This window comes from Cetorhinus maximus, chromosome 13, assembly GCF_964194155.1.
Source record: "Cetorhinus maximus chromosome 13, sCetMax3.hap1.1, whole genome shotgun sequence".
Classification (NCBI taxonomy): Eukaryota; Metazoa; Chordata; class Chondrichthyes; order Lamniformes; family Cetorhinidae; genus Cetorhinus; species Cetorhinus maximus.
The window spans coordinates 35620728-35644110 of NC_135891.1; the positions used below are offsets into that span (position 1 = coordinate 35620728).

Sequence of the window (23383 nt, forward strand, 5' to 3'; positions counted from 1 at the left end):
GAAACTCTGATCCATGCTTTTTTGGTTTCATTTCCAATGCACTCCTGGCCTGCCTCCCATCTTCTACCCTTTATAAGCTTAAGCACATCCAAAACTCTGATGCCATGTCCAATCTCGCATCAAGTTCTGTTCGACCATCACTCTTGTACTCACTTAATTACATTGGCTCATGGTCCAGTAATGACTCAATTTTAAAATTCTCATCCTTGTTTCCAAATCCTTCCATGATGTCACCCTGCCCCATCCCCTCCAGCATTGCCAATTTCTGAAATCTTTGGCTCCTCTAATTCTAGTCTCTTGCTCATGCTTGACTATAATTGCTCCACCATCCTTGGCAATGCTTAAGTTATCTAGACCCTAAGATGTGGAATTCCTCTCTAAAGCGCTCTCTTTCCTTTTAAGTCACTCCTTAAAACCTTTCTCTTCCATCTGTCCTAGTATCTCCTGTGTGACCCAGGGTCAAATTTTGTTTGATAATGCTCCTATGGAATGCCTTAGGATGTCTAATTATGTTAAAGGTGCTATATAAATGAAATTTTTCATTGTTATAGCAAATTTTCATAAAATTATGAGATAATTATGTACATAAATGGTCTTTTTGTAACTGACTATGATCCCCTCATGTCAGTTACGTAAGTAGCTACGTTTGTGCATATACTGTATAAATGAACAATTGTATGCAATTAATTACAACAATTACTTATGTTAGATAAAATTTTAAACTTCAGCGCTACTTGTTTTAACATTTGTATACAAAAATGTAGTCATCTTTAAAGCATTCACCCATCTTAATAATTGTTTCCAGAGCTTTCTAAGGTCATTCCTGAGGCCTTTTTCATTACCAAAGGAATGAAGTTTAAAAACAAATTCTGGCATGTGCTGAAAATTACCGGAATTTGTATCAAATATAAAAATAATTCTATGTTTTGTACCTGGCTCCATTTTATTCTGGGAGTATTGTTCACTGGGTGACAATAGTGCATTCTGGGGAATTGTGATCTGCCTGGTTGAGCCTTTTCAGTTTAGGGACAGAATGTTCACTGCAGCAAACCCCATGAAAAAGGCCATCTATCCGGTAAAACATTATTGGAGGCTTTTCAGGCGCAGAAATGAAAGTGTTATGATTATATTATGAACTATAGATTGTTTCAATCTGTTTCTTGTGCTTTGTTCTTTAGTTGCTTAAGTGAGCAATTGAAAAAAAAATTGAGTGATTTCATTGATTGAGTTGTTTTACTAATTATTTTTGAATGATTGGTTTTTATGCATGTTAATTCTTGACTAGTAGTTTCCATTGTTTCTTTTCATTGGTTATATTATCTACCTGTAGAGTTATGATTAGGTACTGTAAGATTATGAGGTATAAGCAGCCTTTTGGTTGCAAGTGTGACACTTGAAAAGTGATGGCAGCACGTGTACCAAATGTAAGACATTACTTATACATGAAATATGCAATAAGACCATAAGACATAGGAGCAGAAATTAGGCCATTCGGCCGGCCCATCGAGTCTGCTCCGCCATTCAATTATAGCTGATAAGTTTCTCAACCCCATTCTCCTGCCTTCTCCCCGTAACCTTTGATCCCCTTACCAATCAAGAACCTATCTATCTCAGTGTTAAATACACTCAATGACCTGGCCTCCACAGCCTTCTGTGGCAATGAATTCCATAGATTCACCACTCTCTGGCTAAAGAAGTTTCTCCTCATCTCTGTTCTAAAAGGTCTTCCCTTTACTCTGAGGCTGTGCCCTCGGGTCCTAGTCTCTCCTACTAATGGAAACATCTTCCCCATGTCCACTCTATCCAGGCCTTTCAGTATTCTGTAACTTTCAATCAGATCCCCCCTCATCCTTCTAAACTCCATCGAGTATAGACCCAGAGTCCTCAAACGTTCCTCATATGTTAAGCCTTTCATTCCTGGGATCGTTCTCGTGAACCTCCTCTGGACCCTCTCCAGGGCCAGCATATCCTTCCTGAGATACGGGGCCCAAAATTGCTCACAATATTCTAAATGTGGTCTGACCAGAGCCTTATAAAGCCTCAGCAGCACATCCCTGCTTTTATATTCTAGTCCTCTCGAAATAAATGCCAACATTGCATTTGCCTTCCTAACTACCGACTCAACCTGCAAGTTAACCTTAAGAGAATCCTGGACTAGGACTCCCAAGTCCCTTTGCACTCCAGATTTCTGAATTCTCTCCCCATTTAGAAAATAGTCTATGCCTCTATTCTTCCTACCAAAGTGCATGACCTGACACTTGCCCACATTGTATTCCATCTGCCACTTCTTTGCCCATTCTCCTAACCTATCCAAATCCTTCTGCAGCCTCCCTGCCTCCTCAATACTACCTGTCCCTCCACCTATCTTTGTATCATCTGCAAACTTAGCCAGGATGCCCTCAGTTCCTTCATCTAGATCATTAATGTATAAAGTGAAAAGTTGTGGTCCCAACACTGACCCCTGTGGAACTCCACTAGTCACTGGCCGCCATCCTGAGAAGGACCCCCTTATCCCCACTCTCTGCTTCCTGCCAGTCAGCTAATCTTCTATCCATGCTAGTACCTTGCCTCTAACACCATGGACTCTTATCTTACTGAGCAGCCTCTTGTGCGGCACCTTGTCAAAGGCCTTCTGGAAGTCCAAGTAGATAACATCCATTGGCTCTCCTTTGTCTAACCTACTCGTTACCTCCTCAAAGAATTCTAACAGATTTGTCAGGCATGACCTCCCCTTGATGAAACCATGCTGACTTTGCCCTATTTTATCATGCACTTCCAAGTATTCTGAAATCTCATCCATAATAATGGACTCTAAAATCTTACCAATGACCGAGGTCATGCTAATCGGCCTGCAATTTCCCGTCTTTTGCCTCACTCCCTTCTTAAACAGGGGGGTTACATTAGTGATTTTCCAGTCCTCTGGGACCCTCACTGACTCCAGTGATTCCTGAAAGATCACCACTAACGCCTCCACTATCTCTTCAGCTATCTCCTTCAGAACTCTGGGGTGTAATCCATCTGGCCCAGGTGATTTATCCACCTTCAGACCTTTCAGTTTTCCTAGCACCTTCTCCTTGGTAATGGCCACCATACTCACCTCTGCCCCCCGACTCTCTTGATCTTTGGGGATGTTACTCGTGTCTTCCACCGTGAAAACTGATGGAAAGTACCTATTCAGTTCCTCCGCCATTTCTTTGTTCCCCACTACTACTTCTCCAGCGACATTTTCCAGCGGCCCAATGTCCACTTTTGCCTCTCTCTTACCCTTTATATATCTAAAAAAACTCTTGCAATCTTCTTTTATATTACTGGCTAGTTTACCCTCATATTTAATCTTCTCCCTCCTTATTTCTTTTTTAGTTGTCCTCTGTTGGTCTTTGTAGGCTTCCCAATCCCCTGGTCTTCGCCGCATTGTATGCTTTCTCTAGCTTTTATGCTGTCCCTGACTTCCCTTGTCAGCCATGGTTGCCTCGTCCTCCCTTTAGCATGCTTCTTCTTCCTAGGGATGAATTTTTGCTGTGTCTCCCAAATTACTCCCAGAAACTCCTGCCATTGCTGTTCCACTGTCTTTCCTGCTAGGCTCATATCCCTGTCAATTCTGGCCAGCTCCTCCCTCATGCCTCTGTAGTTGCCTTTATTCAACTGTAATACCATTACATCTGATTCCAGCTTTTTCCTCTCAAATTGCAGGGTAAATTCTATCATATTATGGTCACTTCCACCTAAGGGTTCCTTCACCTTAAGCTCCCTTATCAAATTTGCCTCATAACACATCACTAAATCTAGAATTGCCTGTTCCCTAATGGGCTCCACCACAAGCTGCTCCAAAAAGCCAACTCGTAGACATTCCACAAATTCCTTTTCTTGGGATCCAATGTGTCCACTCTGCACATCAGGACTGTTGTAGCATAAAGGAAGTTGAAAAGACAGCAACATATGGATGTTTGGCATCAAACAGTATTGTATGCCATGAAACCTGCTAGTCATTTCATTATTTATGAGCAGCAGTGGATTACAGTCCATTTAGAAAATTGGGAGTGAGTTGACAAATATAATCAAAAATTAGTCAGTTGATGACATCAAACTTTGACCATAAAGTTTGAAGTCCTGAAAATTACTCTGTATGATAGCAGCGGATGAACGCTTAATGTAATCACCAAGTTCCTCTTCATTATTTTAGAAGATGTGTTTACTTATTTATTTGAGCAGAGAAGGGAACTTCATATGCAGGTGTTAAACATTCACTTATTAGTATCCCACTAAATAACTTCAAGGCCTGTGTCATTTTATAAAAATTGTTTGATAAAATTGCATCCTTGAACTCATTAACTGCTTTTTGTTATGTAAGAGACGGCCTGCAAGCCAGATGAGGACTGGCCATCAGTTTCTTTGATCCACTAATCTTCAGCCAAAACCCCTCTTCACAAACTCAACGGATAAAATTCCCTAAGTGGAATAGGCTGCATTCTGATTGGTGAATTATTATCAACTAATGAGCAGCCTTCATCAATCCTCTAAATTTGCCAAATTTCAAGGGCTGAAGTATTCTGCTTTGCTTCCTGCACTGCCTTCCTGGCCTCAGCCAGCTGAATCTCATGGCCTGTGTTGCAAGTGCTGTACAATTAGCCAATGTACTTTCTTTCTCCAACAAGCTATTAGAAAACAGCTGGAAACAGGGGGAAAATATCCTTTGGGCCACAGGCTGTGGCTGCAGCATCAGATGTGCTTGTGCAGCTGCAATGAATGGTGGGATGTAGGGATGATGTTTGGGCTCAGCCCCAAGACAGTGTCAGCAATCACACTCAACTTTTTGTTGTGAGTTTAATGGACAGTTAATGTGAAAATACAGCAACGTCAAGAAACTCAAGGGGCGGTCAAGGCCAAGGTGTCACTTTTGTGAAGCCAACAGTGGAGTGGTATAAATTATCCAGCAGCTTGTTTCATAATTCATGGGGTATCCCTGCCTTGCCACATTGCTGGCTGATTTCCACATTAATGAAGGCCTGCGTCATTCACACACTGTAGATTTTCTTTTTTTATCAAAGTCTGGATCATTACATTTTTCCTTGATATGTGGATCTATTTATCTACATGTATATATCTGTACAGTCAATCTACATTACTTTAGAAGGAATATCCATTGAAGTAATCAGATCAAAGCTCTGCAGTCCTGCCACGTATAGTCCTGAATAATGGTGGACAATTAAACAAGTAACCAGAGGAGGAGGCTCCATAAAAATCCCTGTATTTAATGATGGGGAAGCTCAGCAAATCAGTGCAGAAGGCAAGGCTGAAGCATTGGCTACCATCTTTGGGCAGAAATGCCAAGCGGATGATCCATCTCAACCTCTTCCTGGAGGTTCCCAACATCACAGATGCAAGTCTTCAACCAATTTAATTCACTCCACGTAATATCAAGAAGCAGCTGAAGGTACTGGACACAGCAAAGGCTATGGGTCCTGACAACATTTCTGCAGTAGTACTGAAAACCTGTGCTCCAGAACTGGTCGTTCCCCTAGCCAAGCTGTTCGAGTACAAACATATACTTGATAATATGCCCAGGTACGCCCTATCCATAAAAAGCAGGGCAAATTGAACCTGGTCAATTACTGCCGCATCAGTCTATTCTCGATCATTAGCAAAGTGATGGAAGGTGACATCAGTGCTATCAAGTGGCAATTACACAGCAATAACCTGCTCACTGATGCTCAGTTTGGGTTCCACCAGGGCCACTCATCCCCTGGCCTCATTACAGCCTTGGTCCGAATATCATTAAAAGAGCTGAACTCCAAAGGTGAGATGAGTGACTGCCCTTGACATTAAGGCAGCATTTGATGAGTGTGACAGGAGCCTTAGAAAAACTGGAGTCAATGGGAATGAGGCAGAAAGCTCTCCGCTGGTTGGAATCATACCTAGGAAGATGGTTGTGTTGTTGGAGATCGACCATCTCATTCCCAGGACATTGCTGCAGTTCTTCAGGGTAGTGTGCTAGGCCTAACCATCTTCAGCTGCTACATCAATGTCCTTCCCTCCATCATAAGATCAGAAGTGGGGATGTTCACTGATGATTGCAAAATGTTCAGTACCATTTGTGACTTCTCAGATACTGAAGCAGTGTCCATATGCAGCAAGACCTGGACAACATTCACTGATAAAATGGCAAATAGCATTCACCATCTCCAATGACCATCTCCAACAAGAGAGAATCTAACCATCACCCCTTGATGTTCAATGGCATTACAATTGCTGAATCCCCCACTATCAACATCCTGGGGGTTGCCATTGACCATAAACTGAACTGGATCAGCCATATAAATACTATCGCTACGAGAGCAGGTCAGAGGCTGGGAATTCTGCAGCGCATAACTCGACTCCTGTCTCCTCAAAGTCTTTCCTCCATCTACAAGGCATAAGTCAGGAGTGTGAGTGAATACTCACTACTTGCCCAGATGAGTGTGGCTCCACAATATCCAGGAAAAAGCAGCCTGTTTGATCGGCAACCCATCCACCACCATAAACTTTCATTGCTATTTTTTCATTTGTTCATGGGATGTGGGCATCGCTGGCTGGGCCAGCATTTATTGCCCTTGTTCAGAGGGCATTTGGGAGTCAACCACATTGCTGTGGGTCTGGAGTCACATGTAGGCCAGACCAGGTAAGGATAGCAGATTTCCTTCCCTAAAGGGCATTAGTGAACCAGATGGGTTTTTGTGACAATTGTTTTGTGGTCATCATCAGACTTTTAATTCCAGATTTTCATTGAATTCAAATTCTACCATCTACCATGGTGGGATTTGAAACCAGGTACCTTGAGCATTACCCTGGGTCTCTGGATTACCAGTCCAGTGACAATACCACTGTGCCACCACCTCCCCTGTCAGGTCAGAAAATCCCACCCATAGATTGGAACCAGCCAACTTCCTTCAATAAATGTTAAGAAAATTAGAGTCAGATAATAAAGCCATTTCGCATACAAAAGAACATGAAGTATTGAAAGTTGGCCCACCTGGTATGATCTTTTATAACTCAGAAAGTGGATGTTGCTTACTGGCATCACACAAAAGAGAATAGAAACAGAAGTGTTAAAATAAATACATTTAAGTGTGTTCAGTAAAGGAAATGAAATATATTGGGATTTAAAGTTTGTTCTTACAATGGATGACATTTATTCTGAACTTGTTGTGAAACTCAAGTCATGTGGCTTAGTGAACACTAGATGAATTTGTACTTAAAATGCATAACATTGTTTGAATCCATGTGGGTTCCATGTTGATGCTGGTTTTGTCAGTACACTGTATCTGGCCTCAGGAGTTTCATAGGGCCACTCTCTGAAATGCTACACCAGCCACAGTGGTACCCAGTAATTAATTTTGAGACGGGCCATCAAAAGAATTCAGGAAACGTTGTTGCTACAACATTGAACTTCACAAGAGAAGCATGTTGCTTGGAGACATAGATTGATTATATAACCATCCAATTTGTCCGTCTCTATCATACTGCTTGAATATCCCAAGTTGAGGATGCCACTTTGCTGTGCAGTTCACACGCAGAAAACGACCCAGCATCCTGAGGCCCGGAGCATTCACACACACTCCTACTCAAAGTATAGGTTGCTTCTACATGTGCTTCTGCTGCCTGAGGAAAACAAACACCTTTTTGATGTGGTTCTCTGCACAGTAAAAAGCAATAACATCACCCTTTTTGCATGCAGCCAAAGTCTTTGCTACCTTACATGTCAATGGCACTGGCTCATTTACCTTGTAGTACTATTCCTGATTTAACAAAGGACAATTGTCGTTGAGACTGCGACAACATACATTGTAGTTTAACCTCCACTTTCGACACTAGTTATCGTGGTGCAAGCTTTATGATAAAGTTTATAACATTGTTGCACTGCAAAAGCCTGCAAGTAATTTGTGTATCCTTCAAAAAGGAGAATTCTTGTCCAGAATAACAATGGGAGAGGGGGGAGGTTTAACCTTCAATGGTGGGTGGGTGTCAGAGTCCACGGGATAGTGGGGAGGTTCCAACACCAAAAAATGCTGGTGTGTTAGGAAGCTGCTGACTGCTGCATTTCAGCATGAACAGGAAACCACCGGAACGATCGGGTCTGCGATTTAAATGTGCAAAGAGCCAAATGACTGAAGATTTAACCCAGGATTCTAGCTTTAACAGCCAGTGCGCTGGTTTCTTGGGCTGTTTGGAACTCGCCAGAGTCACCAAGGCAAGAGCTCAGCATGGATTGATGGGGAAATTGACCTAGGCTGGAAAACCAATAAATACTGAACCAGGACTGCTCCTTCCGAGGTTAAGGCTTTTGCTCACAGGACTTGTTCTGGGAGTGCAGCTTTCAAGACTTTGGAGGTGATTTTCAAGACTTTGGAGGACATTACTGCTACCTTGGATTTTTTTGACTTTGATTTGCATTTCCTGCTTTCAGTCTTCATAGCAGCATGGAAACAACTTATGCAACCTTTTTTAAAATTAACTTTCATGATGATACGCGTCCCTGGCAAGGTCAGCACATCACCAAATTCAAATTTGTGTTAATTTTATTGTTAATGCTATATAGCATAATGACAGACTTTTAAACATCCAAGTGATTTACCCTTGTGAAACTACAAATTAGTTCTCTTCCTTTTCCTATTGCTTCTATGTGGTGCTACCTCTGTGGCCTCAGCAAAGCTAGAGGTAGGCTGTTCATTTCCTGAAATAAAAACAGAAAATGCTGCAAAAGCTCAACAGCTCTAACAGCATCTGTGGAGAGAGAAACAGTTAACATTTCGAGTCCATCTGACTCTTCTTCAGAGTTGAGCTCCTGACTCGAAACGTTAATTCTGTTTCTCTCTCCACAGATGCTGTCAGAGCTGCTGAGTTTTTCTAGCATTTTCTGTTTTTGTTTCAGATTTCCAGTATCTGCAGTGTTTTGCTTTTATCTGCTCAGTTTCTGCTCTGACAGCTGAATGCCTGTGGCTGATGTCCTCTGAATTTTGAGTCCCCATTTCCTTGTGACCTTTTTCCATTTTCCCAGTCATGGCCCAACCACCAAGAGATAGAGAGCACTTTCTGTAATTCAGTGAGGCATTAGATGGTTAGGGCTAGGCTTTCATCCATCCCACAGACTGTGTCAGACTAAGTGCACATGCCATTGGTGAGTGCTAGCATGCAGGTGACCACTTTTTCTTTCCATTGATATAGGCATCAGGGCAAAGGCTTGAGGCAACATGGCACTCATGGGAGAGACCAACTTCTCCAATGGTGTGCAGAGCCTCTGGAAATGCTAACAGGACCTCTTACATTTTCTGCTGCTGCTCCAGAACAGTCCTCTTTGTTGACATCTAAGGCTCAACATCTGTGACCAGCTGAGCAGAGCTTGGAATGTTCTGCGCTGTCTCATTGGGCTCTCCACTGCTGTCCCTGTCTCCGCCATCTGATGCTGTTCAATTGCAATGTGCACTTCACCATGTGACAAATCAACTACCTGCTGCAGACCCCGCTGAGCTGGTGGAGAGTGTGCATGAATCGTGTGATGGTTCTTCCTCAGAGTACGTGACCACCTTCACCTCCAGGACACCTACTGAATCAGTTCCTATGTCATGCTTTGTAGACCTGTGGGAGATGAAAGCCATGAATTAGATCTGGTGAGGGAAAAGGATTCAAAGTCATCATTATGCAGAGGATCATATTTCAGTAACTGGTGACACCAATTTAGCATGAGTGATTGCAGTCTTCAATGTGGATGAATCCTGTCAACAGATATCTGGAAGATCCTCCACTTTCCAATGGCCATGCTCTCTACCACTGCTGATCTCCATGGTCTCCTTCTTTGCAGCAGTCATGGTGATGAATACTGGAATTGGAAAACTACCCCCAGGTTTCCGAAGTTATGTGCTCTCATCTGCAAGGAAAGTGTCTGTGAGTGATGAAATGACAACTTTTGTGGAGGGTGACTGCGAGGGATAGGTGTGAGATGGCAGAAAAATGAGCAAGTATTGGCTGTTCAGATGCTGATATGTAAATGTGCCTCGAGAGAGAGAGGAATGAGTAGAGCTGTGAGATGTGGCAGTCTGAGGAGATGGCTGGGTAAGTCAGTGAGGGAGTTGACTCTTGAAAGTTGTGTGCCATTCACCTTTCCTGCCCTGATGAGGTAATTAAACCTTTTTTGGCACTGTATCCATGATCGTGTGACCGCACTTCAAAGTTATGCTTTCTCTGCAACTTCCAGCTGTGCATACTTGCTCTTGACCTCTTCCTTCCCTCAGCCAGAAATAATATTTTTCTGTGGGTCCTTACAGCCTGCAGCATTACCTCCAGCGATGCCTCCGAATACCAGGAGGGCAATCTTCCCATGTTGAGATTCCATCAGTATACTTTCTGCAATTGTCAGCGCAGAGGCAGGATGATCAATTCTGACCCCTGCCAGCCTCCCTTTTAAATACTGAAGCTTGTAGCAATCGGGTGTGATTTGTGACCAAGCCTTCCCACTCTGGCTGGGAAACCTGAAAGTGAGCTGCTAATGCTGCGTATGTATTAGTCAATTTTGTACAACTTGGAATTGCAATAGACAATTTGCACACAACAGGAGCCCATAAACAATGAGATAAATGACCAGATAATTGTGTTTACTGATGTTGGTTGATTATCTTTGAATATTGAGATTTTCACATCCACTTGCTGTCTAATCCAATCTGAACCTTTGATATTGCCTCAAAATATTAATTTCCATAATGAAACAAGTTCACTTATGAGTTTGTCTTTGGGTGTAGTGTGTTACTCATTTGAGCACTTCCGTCACTCTTTGGGCTCTCCCCAGTGCACTAATATTATTTTAGTACTGGAATATAGCTGACAGAGCACCAATGAAACATTGAATGGTTGCCACGTGCAAACACTTGAACTTAGATCTGTCACTGAGCAGTTAAACTTTAAGTAATAGTGCATTCACTCAGAGAATAATTATAATGGTGGAATAATACATATACAAATTGACCATGAAAGCTAAGTAAGAGAAAATAGAATGGCTTGCAAGCTCTTTACCCTTATGAGTACAACAGCAATTGATTGCCACTTGCAGGTTGCAGCCCCATGGCTGCCAGTTGGTACAACCGTTGACAATAGAATGAGCTGGTCTGGAGGTGGAGCACAGTGTAAAAGCAACAGTTGTTCAGGATGGAGTTTTCGGGGAGGGGAATAATTGAGGGTACTCCAGTTTATGTTTTATATAGAACATCTCTGCTAACTAATCCCATAATAGCATTGTTTGGAATCAAACTAATCTACAGCAAAACTTGCCTGCAGGCAGGAGTTGATGTTATGTGTGGAAGGAGAGGGAAATGGTTGACAGAAAGGATGATACAGGAGACTTGTGGGAAGCAAAGTGAAAAGTTTGGTGTATTTTTATTGGAGTAGACTTCACCCGCATGGAAAATAATCATTGTCAAAGAGTTAAGGTTTTTATTTAATTTATTCTCTAGCCAGTTTGCCAAGAAGGTTCCTTTACACAATTCCTTTACATGCTCAGCTGGGAAGTAAAATGGCAGATGTTGACCTGGTAGAGAAAATTAATTAAACTGTGCTGTTTTTAAAATCCTTTTTCCCTTTTGAACTCTGGATTGGGTCACCACAGCAGCTTGAAGAAGTCATTGATTATACATGCAGAATGTTCTATTAATCCAGTGAATGAGACTTGGAGTCAAAACATACCAGCTGGTTCAGGTCATTTACAGTATGAACACCTCCTCCTTTCTCATGAATTACCTCAGTAATCATCTCATAGAGCTGCCAGAGGCTGTATGATTGCATTAGATAAAAAAAAATACTAATTTGCCAGGGAAAATTGTTGCAGTCAAAAAAAAGAATGGAATTGGTTCTTTTCATGGGACTGACATGTTGTTTCATCCGGACACTGCATTAAAAGATGATGGCACTTAGCCATGCATTCCTGATTAGGATGGGAAGGAAGGATGAAAAGAGGGTCTATGAGAGGTCAATGAATGGCAGGAGGAACTAGAACCAAAGCTTCATGTATGTGAGCAAAGGCCTGTTGTCTGTTTGTAGGCACAGACATCGCAACTGAAACTAGGATTATCTTGACTCAGGTCAAGCATGCAGATCCCCACCCTTTAAATTTTAATTCTGTTTTTAAGAAAAAAAACCTGGGCTTCTATAATTCTGTTTGCTATTATTGTGCCTCCATACTGAATTTAAAAATGTACAAAAATATAATTCTTTCACACCTTTGTGACTATTTTTTACTTTTTAACAGTTGTTCTTTGAAACAGCCTGCAGCAGCTACCAATTGTTTCAGTCACCCAGGTCGCTTTACTGTCCAATTCAAAGAGAGCAAAATTGAAAAATACTTTAGACCTAGTGATCATGGTTCCTCATCTTTAGATCGAGATTTTTGGTGTGTATCCTAGTTCCCGTGTGATCTTCTGAGAAATAGAATTCTACTTGTCCACTATGAAAACTGCTTTTGGTTAGTGGAACACAGCTATCCTTTTCAGTACACAATTGGTTTCCCCAGCATCATTACTAAATGTGTCTAGAGGTGGAAATTTCACTACCTCAAGGCAACTAGTATAGAGATGACAAACTAAACTTTGGGATATGGAAGAGTTCTGATGTCATATATGCTTCATTTAAAGCTTGGGTTGTCAGCATGAGATCCCTGAACCCTTCAATTTAGCATCTGCTTATTTATTTAAAATTAAGACTGACATTATTTTCCTCCTCCAAATAATTGGAGAAACCGTGAACTTCACACACTGTTTTGTAAGCAGAAGACTACCCACAGAAGCCCTTCAAATGTAGAATTATTGGTGGAAGGGTTGAGAGCTGAAGAAACCAATAGAAGGTGATTGGCAAAAGAAGCAACATCAACTTGAGGAAAATCTTTTTTTATGCAGCAAGCACCTGGATTTCACTGCCTGAGAGTGCGGTGAAGGCAGATTCAATCATGACTTTCAAAAGAGTCATGGATAATTATCTGAGAAGGAAAATTTGTAGGGCCACAAGGAAAAGGCACTTGAGTGGGACTAGCTGAGCAGCACTTAGAGATCCAACAAGGATGTGATGAGCTGTGTGGTTTCCTTCTGTCCTGCACCCATTCTATGATTAGCTCTGCTCTGCTCTTGTTTTACATCTATAACAGGTGGGATTAAGTCAGGCACAGACTGAGACTGTCCATCTAAGTTAAAAGAAGCATGTGGAATCCTTTGTTCTGTTGTGATGTTTCTGATGGTGAACAAAGGCTGCATTAATGAAATGAGAGCCTAGAAATTCGATGGCACACTGTCCATTTAAAAAGTGTTCAATTTGGTGCCTTGCCTGCCATATTGGTTAGGACTAGTAAGTATGCAGAGTGCCTACCTGAAACTAGTTTGCTCTCTATCTTTGCCAAATTGGTCTGTGAATGCTACAGCATGCTGTGCATGTTGTGGTCAGTTTATCAATCACTCAACAACTGGACCAGCAGTAGTTGAAAGGGCTGCTGGAGAATGCCACCCAAAAGGTAAATTGAATGCTTTATATTATTGTGGAGATAAGGGGAATCAGAAGTACTTCTTCCAGTTCCACATTAAAACTGCAGCAGCTGTCAGCCATCCTGTTTGTCTCTCCTGAGGCCCTCTGCCAATATCCATGCAGGTCGATCTTTCTCCTCCCCTGGTACTGTGTTAATGAGGTTAGTGGACCTATTTGCAATGGTTCTATGGCTAGCCTATTTGTGTATAGCATGAACTGCACTAGGATCACATTCCGATTTTGACATGATCCAATTTTGAAGCCAAGGAGTCCAGAACTCTCGCAAAAAACAAATTTCAGTCCTTAGATATCGCTGGACAAATCCTCATGATTGGGAGGTAATTTTGGGAACTGAAATTATACAATGGGATACCATTGTGTAAATAGTAATCCATTTGTCTATAAATCCTCTCGCAGCTATTTAATTTAAATGGGGGTAACAATTTCACTAAATAACAGAGTTGGATATTTCAAATGAACATGCTTGTAATCTAGAGTGTAATTTCAGCAGTAGTCACAAAATTGATGCATGATGCTTTTGGTAACTTATGATAACATGATGTTCAATTTACCCAAGATATTTAGCCACAATATTCAAGATTATGTTAACAAAATGTTTTGAGCCTTTCTACTTTTTTCCATATGTATGCCTCTCCTCCTTCTGGTACCATGCTCTAAGAGGGTGTTGGCAACCATGGACTTCCATTGGATTGATCCGTGATTATGCTTGGTAAAGTGCTGCAGTGGTTTGCCATTGCCTTCAGCAGAATGGCTGACCGGGGAACTCTCCCACTCTTATCGCCTGCCATTGGATTTACGGGCTGATAATCAACCTGTTTGGCCAGATTATGAGTGCACCTTTCATGGCCATCAACTCCTGAAGTGGCACTTGAACCCAGAACCTCTGGCCCAGAGGTAGGGGATTTTGGGAACTGAAATTAGACAATGGGATACCGTTGTGTAAATAGTAATCCATTTGTCTATGATTCTACCCTCCATAATTCTGTTCTAAAGCTGTGTTGCCCCATTACTGTTCTCACTGCTTTCAAAAGCCTCCAAGTAACTGCTAGGTCATTTCAGAAGGCAGTTAAGAGTCAACCGTATTGCTATGGGTCTGGAGTCACATCTAGGCCAGGTAACGATGGCATTTGTGAACCAGGTTTATTAACTAAATTCAAATTCTACCAGCTGCCATGGTGGAATTTGAACCCATGGCCCCAGAGCATTAGCCTAGGTCTCTGGATTAATAGTCCAGCAGTATTACCACTATGCCACCGTCTTTGCCTTGAGAATGATCTGAGTCATTCATCTACATGTGGAGAGTTTATATTAACCAAAACTGTTCTAAACAATGAATAGACTGATATTTATTACCTTTGGAAATCACCTAATGAAAACAATAACAATAACACACTGTGGTATTGTGGAATAGAAGGCTGCTATTGTTCTATTTGGAATGGCTGTTTCTAATGTAGCCTGTGCTATCCTAACTTAAATTCTGTTAGTTCTTCATAACCTCCCTGTCACTTCCATGGAGTTTCATGGAGTTTTATTAAAACTTCATAATGTCTCATTATTTCTTTTTGTTTTGAATGGAATTATAATGGATATCTGCATAACTTAATTTCCCTTCTAAAGTGCCCCATAAAATGTTGCATATTGTTTTGAAATCAGAAATTGTGTCCTGGTACCAATGTTAAAGATTCTGGCGATTTAGAGTGCTTATTTGGGCCACGTACATCAAGCCCCTGACATGGAACAGTTTTACCCTGTGTCATGATATCACTGCATGTGACAGACAACAAAAATTGTTTTCAGCACAATTCTGAACAAAAGTTGGGTTGCAGATTTCTTGAAAATAGTTTTAAGTTAAGTCAACTGGAAACCAACAAAGAGTATTGATTTCTTTTTGTGCCAGTTTGCCACAGAAAGAGTTTGTAGTATTATAGTTCATGAAGAACTTTAGCAATTTCACAGCTATTTGGTTTTCCATGCAGTATAAAAATTGCATGAAAAACGTAGAGTACAGGATTCCAGAATCTATTGTGAATATAGCTTCACTCAATCATTCCTTTTCAGAATCAACATTTTATTGGTAAGTGTATCTTTTTACAGTTCATGTTTAAGAGATTTTCCTTCTGTTCCATGTTCTCAGTGATAAGTGATAGCTGCCATTTTAGCTCATTTTGATGTCTAACATGCGCATTTTTCTATCTAGTCTGTGCACTTATGCAGGCAGCAGAGATTTATTCGAAAAGGACTGACGAATCGTGTTTCTCTGCAGCATTGGTACTTGCACTTTTGACAGCTTTCATTTATCAAAAGAAGTGCTTACAGATCTAGGTTGTTAGTCTGTGAGTTGTTAGCTATTGACAGTTTTCATTCCTTTACAGTTTAAAATAAATTAAAACCTTTTATGGTACTCATCCTAATGCATTATAAATCCTAGCTGAGTGTGAAGATCTTATAGTGTGTGGAAGCAAGAGGCATCAGTTAAAATGGTCTGTCATATGAATGGAAAAAATGTCTGGAATGGTCCATCCTTGGTGAAACATATTTATTCTTTTGGTTGTGTGGTTTCTGATGGTACATAATGGGTATGCTTTGAAATGAATTATTATTGTGTCTTATGCTATTTTTCCAGAAAGGTATAAAACATCAGTCCTTAGAATTGTGCAATTACTCAATCTGCCCAAAAATAAATTATATTTAGTGATGAGGTGAAAGAAAATGTAATTTTTTTGCTTGTGTTTATGTTGTTTATTCTTAGCCTCATCCCATATTCTTAAAATGGTATCCCTCTGCCACCTGCCTAAGTTTCTTATCACCACAGGGCTGATGCAGTGAATGTGGCAATAATGGAGGTGAGATCACTTAACTCTTGTGATCCTTCACAAATTGGAGAGAGTAGCTGACCATGTCCAATTCTTTATAGGTGGCCTTTGGATGGGAATGCAGTTAGTCCTGAATTGACCTATAGCTTTCTATCAATTCTGCCCTATACCTGGTCACTTTTACTTTATTTTACATCAGGTTTGCAAATTAGACTTTTTTTCTATCAGTGCATTCTAATTCGTTTTCCATGCCGAATGATGGAATTCTCTGCGGTGCTAATTTAGGGGCTAACGTATTTTTCCTGCACGAGTTATGTTAGCACATGAATCCTTACTTGGGAGAATCACGTTGTAGTTTGTTAATCTAACAGTGTGGTAACCAAAATCTGACTATCCAATTAGGCTAATGGAATATAACCTATTGAATAAGCAAAGTTTGGTCCCTTCTTCTCTTTACAATTGATCTCTTGCAGAGTACTGGAATCTAACTTCATGTATGTTGTTGTAGGTGGACACGCATCTTTTATGCCACATGAAAACTAAGCTGTGACCAGTTCCATCACCCCACGTTCCCCACTCAACGTTCAAAATACTGAAGCTGAAGGTAAGAAACATTTAACGGGAGAAGGCACGTGTGTCTAGTCACCGTATCTTGTGAACAGAATAAAAAAAATGAAAGAGGATTTATTAGTTTTGAATGACTCATGCTGAGTACAATGTTAATTCCATCAAATAACCGAACTGCTAATTTCAGCACCTACACTGTTGGAAGCACTGTGTGAAGGCCAAATACTTTTTCACAGAATCACATGAGAAAGTTAGAGGGCGACTTGCACCTGGCCTGTTCCAGCAAGGAAAATATTGTGAAATACGTGTAAGCTGCTTACCCAACCCTTACGCTCCTGCTATTAACTTGTAGTCTAGGGAAACTTGGGGGTTGCACACAAACCACAGGAAGATTCCTTTCCATACTAAAGTCTACATTCTTAATTGACTTTATTGTTTTGATTTTCTGTGAAAGTCAGGTGTTTTCAAAAATCAGTTTGGAAAATCAGTAGAAATTTCTATTTAGTATTTTTTGAACATTGAGCATCTATGGCTCTGGCCTCTGGATTCCTCTTCTGAAACCATCTTGCTCCACTACTGCTCTCATCGCCTTCAAAAGCCTGTAAGAAACTTAGCCTTAACTGTGCCTTTAGTCTATCACCTCCCCTTTTTTGCCTACACAAATCTCTAATCCAAATTCACAAGTCATGGATACAGATTCACAAAATATTAAAATAATTGCACAAATCACTGAAATTGGAGAAAGGGACTAATAAGGCCAAAAAAAGCAAACCAAGAACTGGGGCTTATTTCCAGAGGAATAGAATTGAAAAGCAGGGAAGTTGTGTTACACTTGGATAGATTATTGGTTAGACCACTCTCTGAAAACTTTGCATAGTTCTAGTCTCCATATTATAAAAAGAATGTGGAGGCATTAGGGAATGCGCAAAAAGGATTCGCAAGGATAATAGAAGAACAGAAAGCTCAGGCCTGTCCTCTAGAAAAAATGCTTAGGGGTGACCTCATAAGGACTTTTAAGGTAATGGAATGGTTTGATAAGTGTAGATGTAGAAAAGATATTTCCACTTTAGAGACAAAGCCTAGAGACCATAAACAAAAGAGAGTCATCAATAAATCCAATAAGGAATTCAGGAGAAATATTTTAATCGCAAGAATGTGGAATGCATTATCACAAGTAGTGGTTGAAGCAAATAGGAAAAGCTGGAAAAGCATATGTGGGATAAAGGAATAGAAGGGTATGCTGATAGAGTTAGGTGAATGGAGGTGTGTAGAGGCACATTGTATAAACACCAGGAAAAACTCAATATTTTTGGTATGCCATTGTACATGCTCGAAGACTTTCTTCCACAGGAGGGGGAATCCTGTCTCTTAGGGAATTAAGGAATATGGGGAGCAGGCAGGAAAGTGGAGTTCAGACAGAGGATCAGCCATGATCATATTGAATGGCAGAGCAGGCTCAAGGGGCCATATGATCGCTTATTTCTTATGTTCCTACTCAGGATATTTGAACTGCAAATTTGAGAAGTAATTGCGGTGATATTTACTGGAATGGCCTGAACCTTTAGGCTCTAGTCAGTGTGTTTATACAGCCAACAATAATTTGTCACCTGGGAGTAAGGATATAAAGTGACTGCTGCAAGATTTTGAAAGCTCCAGTCCAAATCTTGTAATGGGAAATCACCACTGTGGTTAACAAAATCATCAATTTGATTGAAGAAGGCCTTTCAGCCTACTTGACCAGTCCTTGACTCAGTCATCAATTCTGACACCTTTTTTAACTGGTGAATCACCCTATGTAGTAAGAAATGTTTTCTAATAGCTGTCGTAAACTTGCACTTTACCTACCCACACAAAATGAGTTAAAAGACAGTAATCTTACTACTTTCCAGGGACAATTTTCTTAAAGTTGAGCTGCTGTAATTTTGATTGCCTTGGTTTTCAGTGGCTCCTGTATTCCTGTGTCATTTTGAAGCAGGGAAGATGAAGAATGGATTGATAGCAATGAGGTTCATCTGCACCAAACACAGTCTCCCAACACAAACTATTATCCATGTGCCTGTGTTTAAATTCTCAACCGCAACCACCTGGAACTTTCATCATAACCTGTATTCACACTCTAAGATTCACTAAGAAAGTAGTGTTTGAATTATGTCATAAACTGCAAGCTGACCTGCAGAGCAGTGCCAGTCAATGATGCCATCAACTTCTATGTTACAGCTCACTCTGAGCTACCATAAGGCAAATCTGCAGTGCCCTGATATATTAAACAGGCCACTGATGTTCTATTCAGAGGTCAAACAACTGCGCTATGGGGAAAAAAGCATCAGAATGAGCGGGATGTTGCAATCCTTCAAGCTGACGGGACCCGCAAAACACAAAGGACCAAGGCACACAGGTAGCCAAGCTAAACTATGACTCCATATTAAAGGGACATGGGTGCTAACTGGTAAAAGGCAAGTTCAGAATTTATGTCAGGAAACACCTCTCCACACAGAGTGCTTAATATCTGGATTGGCTTTCTGGCTGAGGTTGTGGAAGCAGAAAGTCTAGAGCTATTTAAAAGGCAGTTAATTGTACATTTCTACAGAAGGATGCATTAGATAGGCAGAATTCCCTTCATTTTTTAAAATCTTTACTGTTTGGGAAACAATAAACCTCTGTAATGGTTCCCTTCATTTAATCCATCATCATCTTAAAAGTCGGTGGAGAGAACCTTGGAGATTCAAACCCAAGGGCTCCATAGCAGCAATGTGAGCACATAGAAAAAATATACTCTGCAAAGGACTCTAGCCATCGGGTGCTCTGATGCAGGCGTGCCTAGAGTTGTAAAGTGTTCCATGGTGGACTTCAGGTCAGTGGTTATACACAGCTAAAAACTGTGTTGCTCCACATATGGCACCAAACTTTTCAGGATGTGTTTCATACTCAATTGAAAGATATGTATACTCAGCAGCTTATTTTCCGTGCAGGATCTGAAATTCAACTCCTAGATGCGGCTAAGGAAGGTCATGTATTGGCACTCTGGCCAGCAAATTTCTAAATCATCACTATCTCTCCTTATCCTTGCATGGTTATACCCTCCTCTTATTTCTGGGTGGTTATACCTGTGTTGGTGCTGCAATGGATGGAATAAATGATAGAGTTTTGTGATAGCATTGGAAAGGTTTGCCTGATTCTTGAGCATGCCTATAAAAGTAGAAAAGGAACATACTTTAATCACTCCTACTGTTAATTACATGGCAATATACTTTGTGTCATGATGCTGCACTCAAGTTTATGCTTCTGTGACAATGAGTGAGAGAGTCAGTGAGCAAGTTAAAAAGGTGACACAAGAAGGATGAAACTAGCCTTTCAGAGGTCAGATGCTTCACGATTCCCCAGCCCTTCAAATGAAAAGTTGCTTGCTCAAATGCACTTCGTAACAAGTAGTTCCTGATATGATCTGCTACCATGTCATAAAGCAGAGAAGCAGTGTTGAAATGTTGGAAGTGTTAAGAGGAAATTAAATCCAAGCGTCTGTCCTATAATCCATCTTGTGCATGAGTACATTTAGATGTTTTGTTCGAAGAATTTGCTGTGTGGAACACTTTTGAGATCCCAAAGCTGTTAAACTACTTATACCCAGTTTGTGAAGGAAGAGACCAGAAGTCAGTCTTTACTCAGTTTATAATCTATTCACAAAGTGAGACATTACAAACGTATAGCTCCTAACTCTGCAACCCACCGCCAGTGTCAATAAGTGCCTCAATATGTGCAAAAGTCATTATTTAATGAGTGCCCCCCACCTGTAGACACTTAGGCTTCTGTTAATTGTATAAGTTAAAGTTATCAGAGCAGATTGTCCAACCTTCATAGAACCAGTTGATGTTTGACATATTGTTTGACCTATTGATGGAACACCATGAGTGGGTGATTCGATCCACCTGGTTTTGTGGCAAAATTGAAAATTTGCCCCGACCATGCAGAATTGTACAGTACAGTAATGAGTTACATTGTAAACATTCAAATGACTGTGAGTTTGTCAGATTGCTTTATACAAACAGCTGTCCAAATGTAATGGGGTGTAACATGCATATTTTGCTAATCTACTTTGTATAAATTATTGGTGGGGAGCCTTGCCTTGGCTGATCCTTCTTAACTAATAAATTATAAATTTGATACCAATCTTTCTCAGAGACCACGTTGACAAATGTTACCACTCCCTTACAGGGACATTGCCCCAGGGTAATCTTCCTGACCTCATAACAGTACCTCTATTGTTCTCTGTAACTGGATATTACTACTGTTTATTATAATTAAACATATTATTTCAAAATTCCTCAACAATGTTTGCAAAACCATAAATTGGTCCCTTTTTTACATTGCTTTAGTGCCTAAAGCTGAAAGTTTCCCATCACTTTATTACAAACATTGAAAACCCATCAAGCCTGCCCCATTCAAACAGCCGTGAAACCTTGCATGTTGTTATTCCACTCATAAACTATGAATTCTGGGAAAGACAAAAAGATCTATGGACATAAAAAATTATGGCCAATTCAGGATAAACTCTGCTGAATTCATCTTGAGTTCCCTAAGGCAACTGCGCAAGGCAAAGCTTCCCAGCAGCTTTCCACTAAGATAAGTCGAACAAGCCCTGGGAGATGCATGGATGTCAGCCACGTGCTACTCAAATGGGGGAGAAGTGCATACTGCAAAGTTACATGACCATTGTGGAACATTAATTTCATTACTTGTAAATTAAGTTTACGAAATATCTCAATATAACAATTCAGTGGTTTAAAAAAGTTTTAATATTTGCAATCAGAATCAAGTGTTGCCAAATTAATAGTTCATTTCAGAATGAAACACTGTTTTGGCTCTTTCACAGATCTTAATCCCAAACTTGGAAGACCACTTGTAATGTGATGCCCCCTTGTTATATCCTGTCATTTTTGTGAATTTATGGATTTTACTTTTGATTAATGTCAAATTGTGAGGTCTTGTGAGGTGGTCACCAATTGGGCACTAGATTGAGGCCAACCAAATGCATTTCCTGTAGAACCCTCAGAATGAGAAGAGAGCAACTGTATTCACATCATTATGAGCTGGGGTTAAGTGCATATGTGATGAAAGGAGTCCACTTCACCTTACCCGGATTATTATAAAGGACTAGAATTCCTCTCCCTTGTTTCACAAAGCTCTCCTCATTTTCTGTTATGAAAGAGAAGGGAAGAGCTGAGAACTAAAATTCCAAACTAATTCAATGTAAATACTTTTGGCACAGGTTTTCATTTATATATTCCACCACAAAACTTGTTAAGGCCCGAAAATGTGCGTGAGGATCACAATCCATGATTAAACTGTACCTGTTGCTTCCAATGCAGACAGCACACAAGCTTTGGGCTGTCTATTCACTTACATAATCACTAAGTGTGTCATTGAGTGGCGGCGCACCCGAGCAAGGGATAACAAAATTGAGAGAGCCTAGCACAAATTCAGGCTAGCCTTTGTGACTTAAAGTTAGCTTGTACCTCTTAAAGGGTAGGTGCATTTTGAATGGAGAGGATGCTGGAAATGAGTTTGACCTGGGCAAGACACAAAAATGGCACAACGAGGTTCTCCGGCATGGAACTGGAGTCCTCAGTAAAGGAGTTAGATGGGGAAAGAGAGGTCCTCTATCCATTCTGAAGGCAGTGTGGGCGGATAGCTGTCACAGTCAATGCTAGTAGTGTAGCCTCAGGGTCTGAATACAGTGATGCAAGGAGTTCAATGACCTTACATGAGTGGTCATCCTCAAATGCCATATGCCACCAACTGCATCGCAAGCCTCACGCTCTGTTTACTGTACACTGCTCCCCACCACCACCGCCCCCTCCCCCACCACTAACCTAACAACAATCTCTATCAATCATGAATAGCACCTAACATTCATATCTTCATCTCTCCCTCACACAACTGCTACTGTTAGGCCTCGCAACCACATCTCCCGGATTGCACACGCTATCAGTTATTCAATCATGGGAGCCACATCACATTGCACTATACTTACTGACATACTTCACTCTCCTACAAAGCAAGGTAATCCACAATCACAGGAATGCACCTAATGATGTGGGGCAGGCACAGTTGCATGCCCTCGCCCCTATGCAGGAGACTGCTCACCATGAATAAGGTTGTGGCCAGCCGCAGGGCTGAAAGCATCAACAATGATGATACACTCATGCCTAATTCTCCTCCTCACATACAATTTCCACTACACCCACAGCCTCTTCTGATATACAAGTTGCAGGTGTATAAGATGCACCTCTTGCTTTTCCCCCTCCCCTCGCCATAACCCTACCCTTGTGCCTTTCTGCTTTCAGACACCCAAGAATTGCAACCTGGCCAGGCAATGGTGCAGGAGCATGAAGTGGAAGAGGCAGCGGAGACTGTTGATGAAGAAACATCAACTCACATTCGCAGCCCCCAGCTCAGACATT

General features: G+C 41.0%; 1 protein-coding gene across 3 annotated transcripts in view; it reads left to right on the forward strand.

Moving 5' to 3' along the window:
• The window catches only part of LOC144688544 (extracellular sulfatase Sulf-2-like), a 351599-nt gene that overhangs the window by 59024 nt on the left and 269192 nt on the right, over nucleotides 1–23383 (forward strand). For 2 of the 3 annotated variants that reach the window (XM_078555259.1, XM_078555258.1), the window contains exon 2: nucleotides 16867–16962. The gene's annotated coding sequence lies outside the window, so the exon portion shown is untranslated. Of the gene's footprint in view, nucleotides 1–8117; nucleotides 8518–16866; nucleotides 16963–23383 lie in introns of those variants that run through there. The other variant, XM_078555260.1, reaches the window with a different exon arrangement.